Here is a 14603-nt window from a genome sequence, read left to right as displayed (position 1 = left end):
AAAATGATCGTTTAATTAAATATGATAAAATTGTGAAAAGGTTATAGGTACACCGTTTACCTCCCATTTCTTATAAAAATCACAATTGTTTAACGTCCTATACTTATTATAGTATAGGTACCTACGAAGTACGAATCACAATGTGTTGTAATATTTAGATTACTATGATGCAATTTTATGTCTGTGTTCATGGATTTGTTTTTATAGTAATTCTGATTAGTGGATGAGTTTATTCAATTTCTTTAATACGCATATCTATATAGTATAATGTAATATAATGTATGTTTATACTTTTTTGTGCATTATAAGTCATTATATTAATATAAAATATGGTATAAATTATTATTTATTAATTTACGTGCGTGGTCGGGCCTATCCAAAATTAACTTAATATTTAATATTATGTAGACGCTGTTAAAAAAATAACACTCGTTGTCATGTAACAATTCAGTATTTTAGATTTTAGAAAACTACAATAATTATCTACCTATATATTTTTAGCATTAAGCTAATTATAATAAATTGGTTAAATAAATTGCGCGTAATAACTATAATATTCTATATTACATCTTGCTCGCGGTACAACTATATAGAAATTTAAGAGTCGTGACTTAAAAGTTAAAATATTAAAAGCATTTTTTTAAATGAAATCATCAAAACATTTACGTGATCGTGTTATGAAATATATAAAATAATAAGTAATGCAATTTATGTTTTACTTGTTATAATTATTATACTCAAAAGTTAGAACTATAAAATAATATGAAATTCCAAAATATTTTGCCCACCTCTGGATTTCTGTATCTATAATAGTTAATAGTAAAAACTGTATATTATAATAGTACTTATTAGAAGCTGAAAAACTAGTCCACTAGACGAAGCGTAGGAATATTAAATTGTTCCTACGATTTCTGAAACTTGTTCAATAAAGTTGATCAATAACCTATAAAGCAAACAATAAACATAATATCATATTATTTAAGTCGTCCAACAAAGTGATTGTGACCGTTCGCTGGACAGACAAGTTGGCCATCAACCAATACGCATGATGTATATAAAGGTATATCTACTTATTTACGAGCGATATGTAAGAGTAAATCATTTAAGTTATTTTCTTCTCAGTCCATTGCCCGTTGATTAAAAATAATCAAAAAATAATCAGTAATTAAATTACAGGTTTCCACTCGAATTAGTCAGTTATTAATTTTTTATAAGCGTCGAATCTTTACACGTCTTATTATCATATTATTATATAGTATACTAGGTATAATATCATAATTCATATTGGTAATATTATAATAGACTCTCATCTTTTTTATTAAACTCTGGTGTTTCATTTGATCATTTTGTCAATTTTATTGTCCAGCCTCGGCTGAATAACTTTCTGTGGTTTCTGTAGGACGTAATACCTTTTACTCTAAATTTTTTTGTAGTTAGTTAATAGTTTGATTGTATAGTTCGTTATTGTAACCGATCAATATATTTGATACAAAAAATAGAATAGAACATTTTAAGAAATAGAATTACTTTTCATTGTCAGAAATAAATTATTCAAAAATTCTAAATATTATGCAACTGTAATCAAAAGACAAAAAGTGTATTCGATTGAAATTATGTTTCCCTATAAGTATAATTCGATAACTACTATAGGAAGTTACACGGTGGCGTTTTTTATATATAAACATGTATACCATTTTTCTAGGTCATATATTGAATTATAACCATTAATTTTTATAAACCACGCATAAATGATTGTACTGTTGCAAGAACGAAAATGTTAATTAAGTTTTTAGTTTTTTACATCTTTTGACTATTTCTTTCTTTTGCAAAATTCAAAAAAGTATAGTTTTAGCATGAATTTATTCTACTATATTGCGTTGGGTATCCTTACTTGTAGGTATATATTCATATGTATGTAGTCATTTTTTCATGACTGGCTTCTTATATATAAATAATATATAGGTTGATTTACTAAGAACTCACTTCTTTTAATCCTTTAAAATACAATAATGTATTATTTTATTTTACAAAATATATTAATATGCTATTATAGCTATTAATATTTATATTAGTTATTGTTATTTTCAAACTATAAACTATAATAGTTTCCTATCTTTAAACCTATCATTATGGATGATTATCCTTAATACATACATTTTAATTATTCAGAAAATACTCTTTAAAATTATTACTTATATACATCAACATTAAAAATCTGCTTAAAATGTATAGTAGGTAATAAGAGGGTGTTCTCAATAGTTATTTCAAAAAATATGTTTGTATCGCCACAGGATTATTCAGTAACTATTTCTTTAAGTGGCATAAACTATGTAAGTATTTTAAAATATGGTTTTAAAGTAAACTTAAAAATCCCCCCTAAAAAATTATTTCAATAAATTCATTATTAAAGTAAAACACGGGAGAAGCTTATTTGGTCAATTTCCCTGTATATGTATTTTGAATATTTATGTATGTGTAATGGCGGGACAGATGAAACAAACTTGAACACTGGTTATATAGCATGTATCAAATAATATGAAGTTACGTTTTTTTTTTTATTTCCGCGTCAACACAATAGGTAGGTATTATTCAATTTGTTATGTGTATTTTTTTTCCATAAATATTATATTGGACTCTGCAAGTTACTTCATCCTATAATGGTTATAATAATATATTGTCTAATTATATTATCGGGCGCACAAAACCGGTTAATAATTTGGGTATTTATTAGACTGGAAACAATATGTCCTAGAATGATTCGCTTTGGCATAATTTCAATGTTACCGGTTTTATCACCATTGTCCTTCATACATACTTAACCAAATAATATTGTCGTCGCATCGATGGCGGTCCGTTAAAAAAAAAAAAACTAAAAATGTTGCTGTACATCTAACTTGTCTTATTAACAACCGTTTTTTTAGTCTGTTCATGAATTATCAAAGTCCATAGATCTACCATAGTATACTGATATATGTTATAATTTACACATATATATATAGATATTAATGATTCACGACTTAATACAATATATGTACTGCTTTGAAAAAGTACGACATTTTTGTGACTATTCCAAGTATAGCTATGAACAGATAAGTGCATTTATAACATACTGATTTCGAGTTTTTAGTATTTTAATTTTAATTTTAAACTGTAATTATATTAAACTCCCCACGCAAGGCATAATAATATATGGTTAATATTTTCGTTTCTATGTGTCTACCTACATTATATTCAATATAATTGATAAAACAACAAATCTAACATAACCTAAACATTTTTCAGTTTGCTGAAAATTATTGTGTACAACAATAATTTAATAAAAAAAACAATAATAATTGGAAACCGCCAACTCTCGGTTAATTATATATGTAGATTTGAGTCAAACCTAATATTAGAATGATATCGATCATAATAATTTATAGCTAAGTCCGAAGTATTATGTGGTACGTGTGATCGGTATTTAAATACAGTGTGGTTTTTCTGGGTTATAGTTCATTGTGGAACTGTGCACACTTGTGAAATATCGATATCGATATAATTTTTATTGGTTAAATAGTATACCAAATATTTTGTTGATTTGCCGGCCGTCACTTTACACGATACCTGAGTATTATAAATTTATAATTGTAATGAATTAATAAGCAACTGATGTCCTGGACAAGAAAAAAATGTAAGGTATTAATAAACTCATTTCACGACTTAAAATTATGTTTTCTGTTCAATATTAATAGTTGTACCTTTACCACAAACATCGTTTACCTCCTAAGTCGTTGTAATAACTTTAATTATAGACATTTAGTGCGTTTAACTATCATTGCTATTACCATTAGTATTTCACATCTGTAATTAACACATATATAATAATAATATAACAATAAAAAAACGAAACGGACTCGAGTTGTCCGCAGAAGTATAAAACAACGTTTATTATTGTGTATTCATTTAACACGACCAACAATCGTATCTGTATAACCAATTGGAAAGGTAACCCTACATTTTAAAACATTAAACATTATTTTGATCTTAATTCAAATTCATGTGCTATTCCTAAAATAAAAATTCTAGAAACACTTGGCTCGCTAAAAGAAGTAATAGGGTGAGACCAAACATTTACCACCTGCATTTTTGAAATTGTGTCTCTCCATACTTATCATACATCTTTATTATTTATTCGATCCATTTCTCTCTACCGGGATGTTTCTAAATTTTTCCAAAAATGTATATGTTACACTTACCTTTAAATCCGGTGATAAAAGTAATATTAGGAACTACAGACCTGTCTCTAAATTATCAATTATACTACAAGTGTAGTAGATGTCATAATTTACACTGAATCAGTATTACTAATTTTTAAAAAGCGCTCGACAAAGTATATAATATACGTTATTATATCATAAATTAAAAGCTTTCGAATTTGGAGGAAACTTTCTAAATTGGCTTAACTCTTATCCAATATATTTAGCAAAATTCTGCGAATGTTTCACTATTTTTATAATATTTCAGTGACCTCGAATGCTCCATAGGGCTCTTATCTAGGATCATTAGGTACTATTCTCTATTTTTTATAAATAATCCTTGATAAATATTATAAATATTTAGTATTTTTGTTGCTTGCAGATGACGTAAAATCATACTTTTACGATAAATCTATTAATGATGCAAATAATTTACAATCCGGTTTTAATATTTTTTTTCAACGGAGTGATTAAGATCTTCTACCTCTAAATATTAATAAATGCCTAGTAATTTCTTTAACACGTAGTAAAAATTCAATAATATTTCAGTTTTAAATTAATAACTATTCTCTCGATAGAGAAAGTTTAATTCTGACTTGAGTGTCTATTTTGAAAATGATTTATCGTTTAAATTAAATTATAGAATATAAAATGCTAGGTTTTATCAATAGAAATACGAAAGAGTTTAAATCGCTATTTGTTTAAAAACACTTTGAATGCCATTAGTAAGATCTTAACTCAAATTCGGTTTAGTTATCATGTATTGTAATTACTTAAAATATACAGATGATCTTGATAATTTCCAATATGAATTATACATTTTTAAAAACAATTGTTTATGTATTTAATATATATGATATATTACTACTAGAGATACCGTTAATATTGTCAAAGACTTTGCATGAGCCTAGACTCATCAAGTACAATACATAAAATAGCACATATTACGTTAGTTTAGCAAATTTTGAACAACTTCGCCGACTGTCCTGAGTTATTATCAGGTTTCCGTATACTATGTAAAAATACAAGGAACTTTGTAATTCCTTATTATATTATTTACATTAGAAATAATACATTTTTTCATGATCTTTTGTTTTTGCCAATAAGATTCAAATTAGATTTGTTTTGTACTTCTTTGTAACATATTTAGTTTAGGCTTTGGAAATAATAAAATTATTATAATAGTATTAACTGTAAGAAGATAATATTTCCTTTTCAAAAATGTTACAATAGTTATTAAAATCTTGTAAAAAGGGCATTTTCCAGTGAATAAAAGATAAATAAATAAATAAATAAATAGTAACATTATGCAAAATTAAGATTTGTATATTTTTTATATGCATGGATTAAAAATTATCAAAAATATAATCGTTTTTGAATGGGTTGTGATAAATCGGATGATCAGAATTTTCGTTATCGAAACGAGAACCTATACAAGTACAATAACCTTTGACACTGTATGTCTTTGCAAATACGGATGCATGGCAATAATAACGCCTTCTATTTTTATAATATTTTTGTTTTTAAATACAAAAATATTAAATACGTTACACATACAGGTTTATTTAACGGAATTTAATTGACTATCAAACTGTTAATTTTAGTTACTAGTCATTGTCGTCACGAAAATTTTACTTAGATGACAGTGATGATGTAGAACGGTGCAGTTGTGGACGTCTAGAAAGTGTTAGTTTATGGAGTAGTATAATGGCATATTTTAACTATGACATTGATAACGCATACTCCACGTCCATACACGTATGAAATATTATAATCAATATATTTTGATGTAAATTTACATTATAATCATAATAATATATATTATCGTTCATTCGCTGTCTTCCGTTCAGACAGTTCGGCGACAAGTTTGAAAATCAACACCGGAGACTGCACCGGGATACTCAACCCTCTAATCTCATCCCCCGAACGCGGTACGGGAAGTTTGGGTCTCTGCAGTGGTTTTGTTTCGTAATCAGATAAGTTCTTTACACAACAACAATAATATAATAGTATTTTATGTACACGTTGTATTACGTTCGGCAGGGTGCGACAATCAACTTTCTGTATAATAATGTATAATATAATGGTGTCGTCAGCTACCCTGCAAAGCATCGAACCACGGGCGACTCCCCGTTTCGGCAGGCTTGACGTCCGGGTGCCTAGGAGTATTTATGTATGTGTGAGTATGTTTCCGAAATAGGTCCCACCAACAGATATACATATTAATATATTATTAAATTGCACTGTTTAACCCCTATTCTTTTATTTATTGGTTCATTGCATAATTATTTTTTTACCTAAATTTTAAATTAATATAAAATACTTTTTTTGTTATCAATTCACCACGCAGTTTAAAAAAAATATTAACAGTAGTTTAAAAAAATATATCAAATAAATCATATTTTTAATATAATATAATAAAGTTATTTTTTTTTTTGGGGGGGGGGGGTAAGATTCAGATATGTACATCAGTTTAAAATACGAGTATAATATATTTATAGTTTATACATAAAATGTGTGAAATATTTTGGACTTAAAAACTTGCATAGCCGTTCGTGCATGGTATGAAGGACGTAATAGTCTTCGAAATTCGAAATTTGTCAAAAGCCGATATCGTCCTATCGATGATTTTTTTATCCGCTGTCTAACTGTTACCTATAGCTCTATATGTACGACGTATGTTCGTTTTCGTTTCGTAATAAACTAATAAATAATGTCTTTGAATATTTCGAGTACGAAACGATATCTATCTACCACCACTGTATGTTTGTCTATCGCACGAGTGATATAACCACTTGTCCCGTGTTGACATTAAAGCGTATTGACCTATTGTGACACAGGAGAAATGGAAGAACATTTTTTATCTTTGTTTTTTGGTTTTTGGAACGTTAATTCCTAATATATACTATGAGCATTGTATTATACAGACGGTAAATATTAGGTAGAAATCTGTTAACAAAATTATAAACATAATATCTACCGACGTATTACGATGTCGAACACGAAAACTATCAGTGATGTTTTTTTGAATATAAAATAATAACATATCCGTCAAACGAGCCGCGCGCCGATTATATAGTGTTTATAATACCTATTATATGATATAGTCCCATATTAATATATTATATAATATATATTATTACCGAAACATTTTTAATACGTCGCTCGTCGTTTACCTCTATATACATACACTGTTTCCATATTATAATGATAATAATAATATATGTGTATACATGGATACGTCGTCTCGTAGTCTCGTACGTACCTACCTACATTTATAATACTTGTGCACACACGCACAACAAATCATACCAGTTTATATAGTTTATTGCCACCACCATCTTTGCTTCAAAAAATATAAATCAATTATATTTGTATATATATTATAATATTATGTGTTATAAATATTGCTATGGAGTAGAAAAAATTTAGAAATTATTAAAACGATCGGATTTTTCAGATCGTTGGAGGAAACCTTGACAGAATTAACAGGGGAGGAGGTGAATAAAAGATCAGTAGAACGCCGTCGTCGACAATAATGAGATTCGTGTCAAACTGGGCGGGGGGTATAATATGCCGCTTGTGAGATTTATTAAACACCATTGTATATGATTGTGTGATTCTTTTTGATGTGTGTTTGTGTGCGCGTGTGTGTGTACCATAACATTTCTGGTTGGTATTATGCCATGGCGCTTCTACTGAAAATAACACACAAGTGTGCGAAATCCTTTTTTTTCTGTGAATTCTAACTGCAGGTTACATTGATTATAAGGATTCTTGTACAAAAGTTAAAATTATAACGTTGTTGTACATTTATAACCGTTCTATATTTAATTGTTTCTATACTCAGATTTTTGTAACCATCAAACTCAGTTTTTAATTATTTCCGATTTCTACCTGTAGATATAATAATAAATGTGAGTGTCTATGCCAAAAGAATCGTGTTTAAGGAAATGCATGTGGTTATAATTTTACCAGACATTTTAAGAGTAAGAAAATATTTTACTATAGGTTATTTCAATGAAATCTAATTAAGTATTAAAAATTAGATTATTTATAAAAAAAAGTAACATATAGTACTATTTTCAACCATATATAATAAAAAGAAATAAACTTTTTTCAATAATTCGGCTTTTATTATTATTATTATTTTGAATATTATTTAAAATTATTATTTTGTAATTCATCGCAAATGGATATCAATTTATTTTCGAAGAGATATTTCGTTCGGCTGACAAACCATACGGTGTGCTTATATTAAACTTTTATCAAACGTCTCACACGACGATCGTCGAGTTGGTCTCTCTGCACGTCTAGTATAATCATATCTTAACCATATATACAATTACTTTGGACACTGAACTCTATAGGAAAAAATCTGTGATTTATCGTATCTCGACAACAAAGCACGTCACACGATCACACACTTCGGTTAAGCAAAAAGATTCTCCAAAATTGAATGAATCCTGAAAAAAAATAAAAAAAATGTAACAGCATACAAATTTAAAAATTTAAGATGATATTATTTTTAATGATCATTATAATTTTAGGCATACTTGTTGATAATTGTATATAAAAAAAATAAGAAATAAATAATATAAAAAGAATAATCATATTAATAAAGAGATTTATATTATATTATAATATAATATAAGCACTGATATTATTTTCGTATTTTTATCGGGTATTATCCAAATTCTAATAGCCGATAGAATTGTCGATGGCCATTTGAGAGGGTGTTATAATTTTGACCAAAAAATTAATAGTTTGTTTGAGTGAGTGAAATTATTTTATTAATTTTAAACTGTACATTTATATATTCCAATATTACTTACCAATTTCATTTCTAAGTTAAAGTCCATTATTAATTATGCATATTGTATGTGATCTTATTTTATTTTAAATTATTGTTTATTATTTTACAGTATATAAATTAATTTACCGATATAACTTATTATTCATACTTATTCACCCAAACGGTATGTGACTGTTTGGTTAAAAGACCACATTTTGGGTTAATTTTCCCAAACAGTATACACTTGATACAACATACGACTAAGTGGAGTAAGTAAGTAGTACACGAGTACATAATACATAAATATTACATTCAATATTAATATACATACATGATACATCATGTATATGTATACACCTACAACATGAAATATTATATAACTGCATTCAGTTATCCAACATTAGATTTCAATTTTTTAAATCTCCAGGATCTTATTTTATTCAAAGATCCACCAGCATATGTAAATAGTAAACATGGGTTATACTAAGGTCTAAGATTATGGTTTTAACATCGAATCATGTCGTTTTGTTATTTGTTAATATTGTAATATTATATTTGTTTTACTGGGGCGTTTTACTATTGACTTCCACTTATAATGGAATAATAAATATGATCATCAACGATTGTCACGAATGATTTACTTGTACTTGCTATTTTTATACATGCATTATTTTACGACATAACCGAAACAATTTTGGACCGTCTTTCAATGGGTTAGATAAAATAATAAGTTTTGTTTTATTTTTTATCGTAATTTGTGTTCATCAATTGTCGTTTGGTGGCATGCGAGTAAATATTTTATGTAGTGTGTATTAAGCGTATTTCATATTTCAGCAACAACAAGACGTTATATCGTATATTGTTTTTACACAGTTAACAATAATATAATTCCCAATACATTTTTGATATATATATATATGTGTATGTGTGTGTGTGTGTGTGCAGTGTATGTATTACAAATTTAAAAAGAACCGAGCATCGAATGAATATTTTTAAAAACAAAAAAATTTTACTGAACACAACCCTACACATACGCATCCACACATATGCATAAACATTATAGCCAATAGGTATATTGTATCACAAGTAGTCAGCTTTATTCGATCGAGTGAGTACACCGATATCATGTACATGTATAATATATGACTACGGCGTGTATCATAATATATATATATATATATAGTATCCATATTATACCATTACAAAAATATATCATGTCGTGCGACTGTTTTATTATCAAAATAATAACAATATCCATCAAGGTTTTCGGTCAAAACCCTGTATGGTGGGTGGTAGGCGGGTGGGGATAAACTGTTTTCTGTGAACAAAACGAACGCCGCGGCGTAAATCTCGGGCGTAATGAACAATAAGAGGCGGGATGAAATACACCCGCAGACTCCGATATTTCGACCGTTACTTCTTGGCGTCGTCGTTGTACCCTTAACAAGTAACAAGTAGTATTGTATACGACAATAATATTGTGGCGCTCGGCGACGACTTTGTCCGTGTAGCGGTGGTAGGGCGGTCGGCTTTTATTGGCAGGAGACGATAAATGGGTGTAGGAAAGATATTTATAAAAATAGTTTGGGTCGAAAATAGTTTTCTAAAGATTCCGATCGGCCGGAGGAGAGTAAAAAAATAAATAATAAAAGACCATTCTCGACGCCGCCGTGGCCCGGAGGTGTTTCTTTTGGACCTTTGCTTTGTGCGCCGCAGCGTGTACGATGTACGTACTTACGTCCGTCCATCCCGGGCCAAGAATTCTGTTCTTACCTGTTCTCTCTTTCTTTTAACCTGTCCCCAGTGCTGCCAACCCGAATAGTTCGGCTCTATAGACACGGCTCATTCGTGGACCGTGGTGTGCAGTTATTACAATATTATCGTTACAAAAATGAATAGACCGAATAATATGTAAAACGGCTCGCGACGTTGGATAAAAATTTGTTAAAAAGTATTTAGGGGGCGGCCGATCGAGTTTTAGCGCGCGAGAGGGGTAGGCAACCGAACTGCGACGCCCGCATGACGATAATAATAATAATATAATGCGTACGCCGCCCCGACAAACGTCTATACGCTGTGGCTACCGCACCGGTGCAGTGTTTATAATTCTCGCTGTATATCGGTCGGATGTATAATGTTATTATACAACGTATATGCACGTCGTTGCTTATAATATTATGTGTACGCGTTCGCTTCTTTTGTTAACGCGAAATAATAATAACACAAAGCTCCGGTGGTGGTTGTCATTTTCCCACGGGCCCCTCTCGACCACCGTAGCCGCCGGTACCACGGCCAGGTGTATACCCTGGGTCCTTGCTACGCTGCACGGTATGTATACCTTGTAGTCCCGTTCACTACGATGACGTGCAATCAGCGGCGGCGGCGGCGGCGGCGGCGGCGGCGGCGACAATTGTGCGACCCTATTACTCTTTCCTCGTCGAGACTTACGTACAATAATATATCTCGTTCGCATCATGCTCGTTTAATTAACCCACTCGCACATAATATTATAAACTTGTATGCGATTCTCTGTCTGCGTGTGCAGTATAAATGCGTCACGTAGACGGACACCCGAGATACATTTTCAGCGCCGGACTGGATGTGTATTACGAGGAACCGTTCAGAATCAGCAAAACGCTTCGTGTCCAAACAATATTTTCATTCGGATATTTCGATAAAACGTAAAATGCTGCCGGGTGTTGTAGCAGGGTTGGATTGAGTAATTCGTAGGATAAAGTTCAAGACATTATACTACTTATAAAGTACAACATACTTATCTCTCTACTGATTATTATACAATTATTGAAATCTACTAATATACATGTATCAATTGTAATTGAAAAAATATTGTTTTTAGGGAACTTTTCGTTACTGCGTTTATTACTATTTACTTCACTCAACGAAATGATCAAAACGTTTAGATTTACTTATGTAATATTTATACAACGAATCCGAATGCCGTTAAACGGTATGTCAGTATTAAAATATATATTAGTAAATAATAGCTATCAATATTATCTTAAATAAATAACAACATTAAATCGTGCCTATGAGATTAGATTTGGCAAACATTACATCATCCAACCGTAGTATTAGAAAAATGAATAATTAATATTATAATAAATATTCTTAGACATATTTTTTTTTATAGACTGGTTGTTCAATCTGCTCAAAATAGTAGACAATGATCTTTTCATTACTTATAGGTACACTACTTGACCCTTAGAATAATATAAGTATAAATATATAGAGTGAGTTCCGTGGTCCTTATAATAATATTTCTGTTTATTAATGATTTTTTTTCGTAATCACCGAGATTGGACCAGATACACCTATCGTCATAAGTAGTTTACCCTTTTCTTCTTGTATAGACACTAAGCCTAATGGTTAATCTTTCCCTGCTACAATTAGTGAGGATCTAGAAATTATCAACAGTCTGCACCGTGACTTGCTGAGATTCTTTTGAAAGAAACATTATTAAATATTGTGTGTAATTGTATTTCGAAATACATTTTTGTACACCCGCCGGGTCAAGTCGCGTGGCTGGTAAGTTTTAAGACGGATTCACTACACCCCGTGGCTTTTAGGATCCACATCACGTCCTTTTTCACATTTTCATACGAACAATAATAATTTATTATGGTATTTTTTTTTTTTTAATAAATGAGAAACACTACTTCATACATACATAGGTAGCATTCTAATATTATATTATGATAAAACGAGTGTGATGGCGAGGTTATGGCTCTGGGAATTAAGAACTTAGTTTCAAATAACCTTTTCCGTGGTAGTGTTTTATTGTTTCTTACTACGGTCCACTTAGTGAATCTAGGAATAAAAAAGGGGAGGAGCTCGACACAAAAATATGCACCTATATAAAAGTTATATAATTAATATAAATTAGATTTTTATTATGCAGCTTTAAAAAATAATTAACTATGCATAATATTCTATTTATATAATGCATTTAAGTATCGTAGTTAAATAGATACGTATGTAATACTGTTTATAATATCGTAAGTGGCCTGTACAACCGTTGAAGATTAAAATATTTTATTTTTTTAATAAATTAACTAATATAGGAGAGAGTTATCTTTAAAATAGTATCTAAGGTTGGAATTACTTCTTGTCACATTTTATCTGCTTTTGCAGTCGTGTGTTAAGTTAAAATTAGTGAATTATAACTACGAAAATTATCATATCGTGGTCCACGTATTATAAACCTGATGCCTTAATCTTCAAATCATAGTGTGTTTATACCGTCCCATAGATCCCAAGGTCCAACCCCTGTGATAGAAACCACTTTAAGACGATCGACTGTTGCAGTATCGGAGTTATTTTCGATAAGACTTTATTATAATATAATACTATATTATGTTCATAGTAATTATTATCGGCCCCGCAGCTCCGTATTATTTGAAAACCCATCTTATCTTTTATCTGCGTTTTTAAGACATGCGCGTCTCTACTGCTACTGATTAATTTATCGACAATTTGAATAAATAATTCTATTTATGTTTCCTGCATCTTTTTATAACATATAGATTGAAAAGTATAATACATACGATTGGTTTTATTTTTGCTGTGTGCTGTATTATATGGTTATATGGACCAATAATGATTTACGCATATTTTGCACCAATTGGACACACCATTTACGTTTAACTAATATATAAGTCATATCACCGTCGTTCACGATCCCAGATTACACATGTACGTTTGAATAACACATAATTTTGAAATGGAACGGTTCGGCTTATTCATTGTGGTGACGAGTTAGTCGTGTAAAGAAATGTAAGACGAAAAAAGAGTGCCGCCAAAGGCGACAGATGAAAAAACGCGTCAATTTATGGTTTTTGCCTTTTGGAAATTTATATATTATATTACCTACTGTCGTTCATATAATATCATAGTTGAATATACACATCCGTTACGACCGTCATGTTTCCGGTCCGACCTTCCGACGTCCTATCGACAAAATATAATATAATAGGCGCCGTATATTTTGTGTCATATTAACGTTTCAGATTCTGAGTATGCGGTCCGTGATTTTCGGAAGACTCATTATGTTATTATAATATATGATTGGTACTAGTTTAGTAAACCTTCACCCTCAACGGACCGGCATATAGATCATCGTGGTGGGCCGAGGAGGGTTAGTTAGTTTCTCTTACTCTCCAACCGAGAGATTTATCGCGGATAAGAGTTCTCAAACGGCCCCGATTTATATCACCCGTGCGCATATAAAATAATATAATATTATAAACTATAATTATATATTAAATAATACAAGAATAATAATGTGGTCCGATCGATGAACCACTGCCGCTGAATGGATATTATGTCATGGGGGCAGCGATTGCATCGACCGTGAACAAGATGTACTGCACATATCATATAAAAGTACAATAATATATTATGATAAACTATATGTATACAAAATATAGTGTTAATAATACTGTGCCGTGATGTGTACTAAGTCGAGTAGAAAATGAGCGATTGCCACTGCGGCGCTGACGAGACGCGTGCCCACTACCCTCATGAGCCTTATTATTTTTTTTATTTATTAATAA

Source organism: Rhopalosiphum maidis, chromosome 2 (assembly GCF_003676215.2).
Source record: "Rhopalosiphum maidis isolate BTI-1 chromosome 2, ASM367621v3, whole genome shotgun sequence".
Lineage (NCBI taxonomy): Eukaryota > Metazoa > Arthropoda > Insecta > Hemiptera > Aphididae > Rhopalosiphum > Rhopalosiphum maidis.
Note: the sequence above shows the minus strand (reverse complement) of the source record.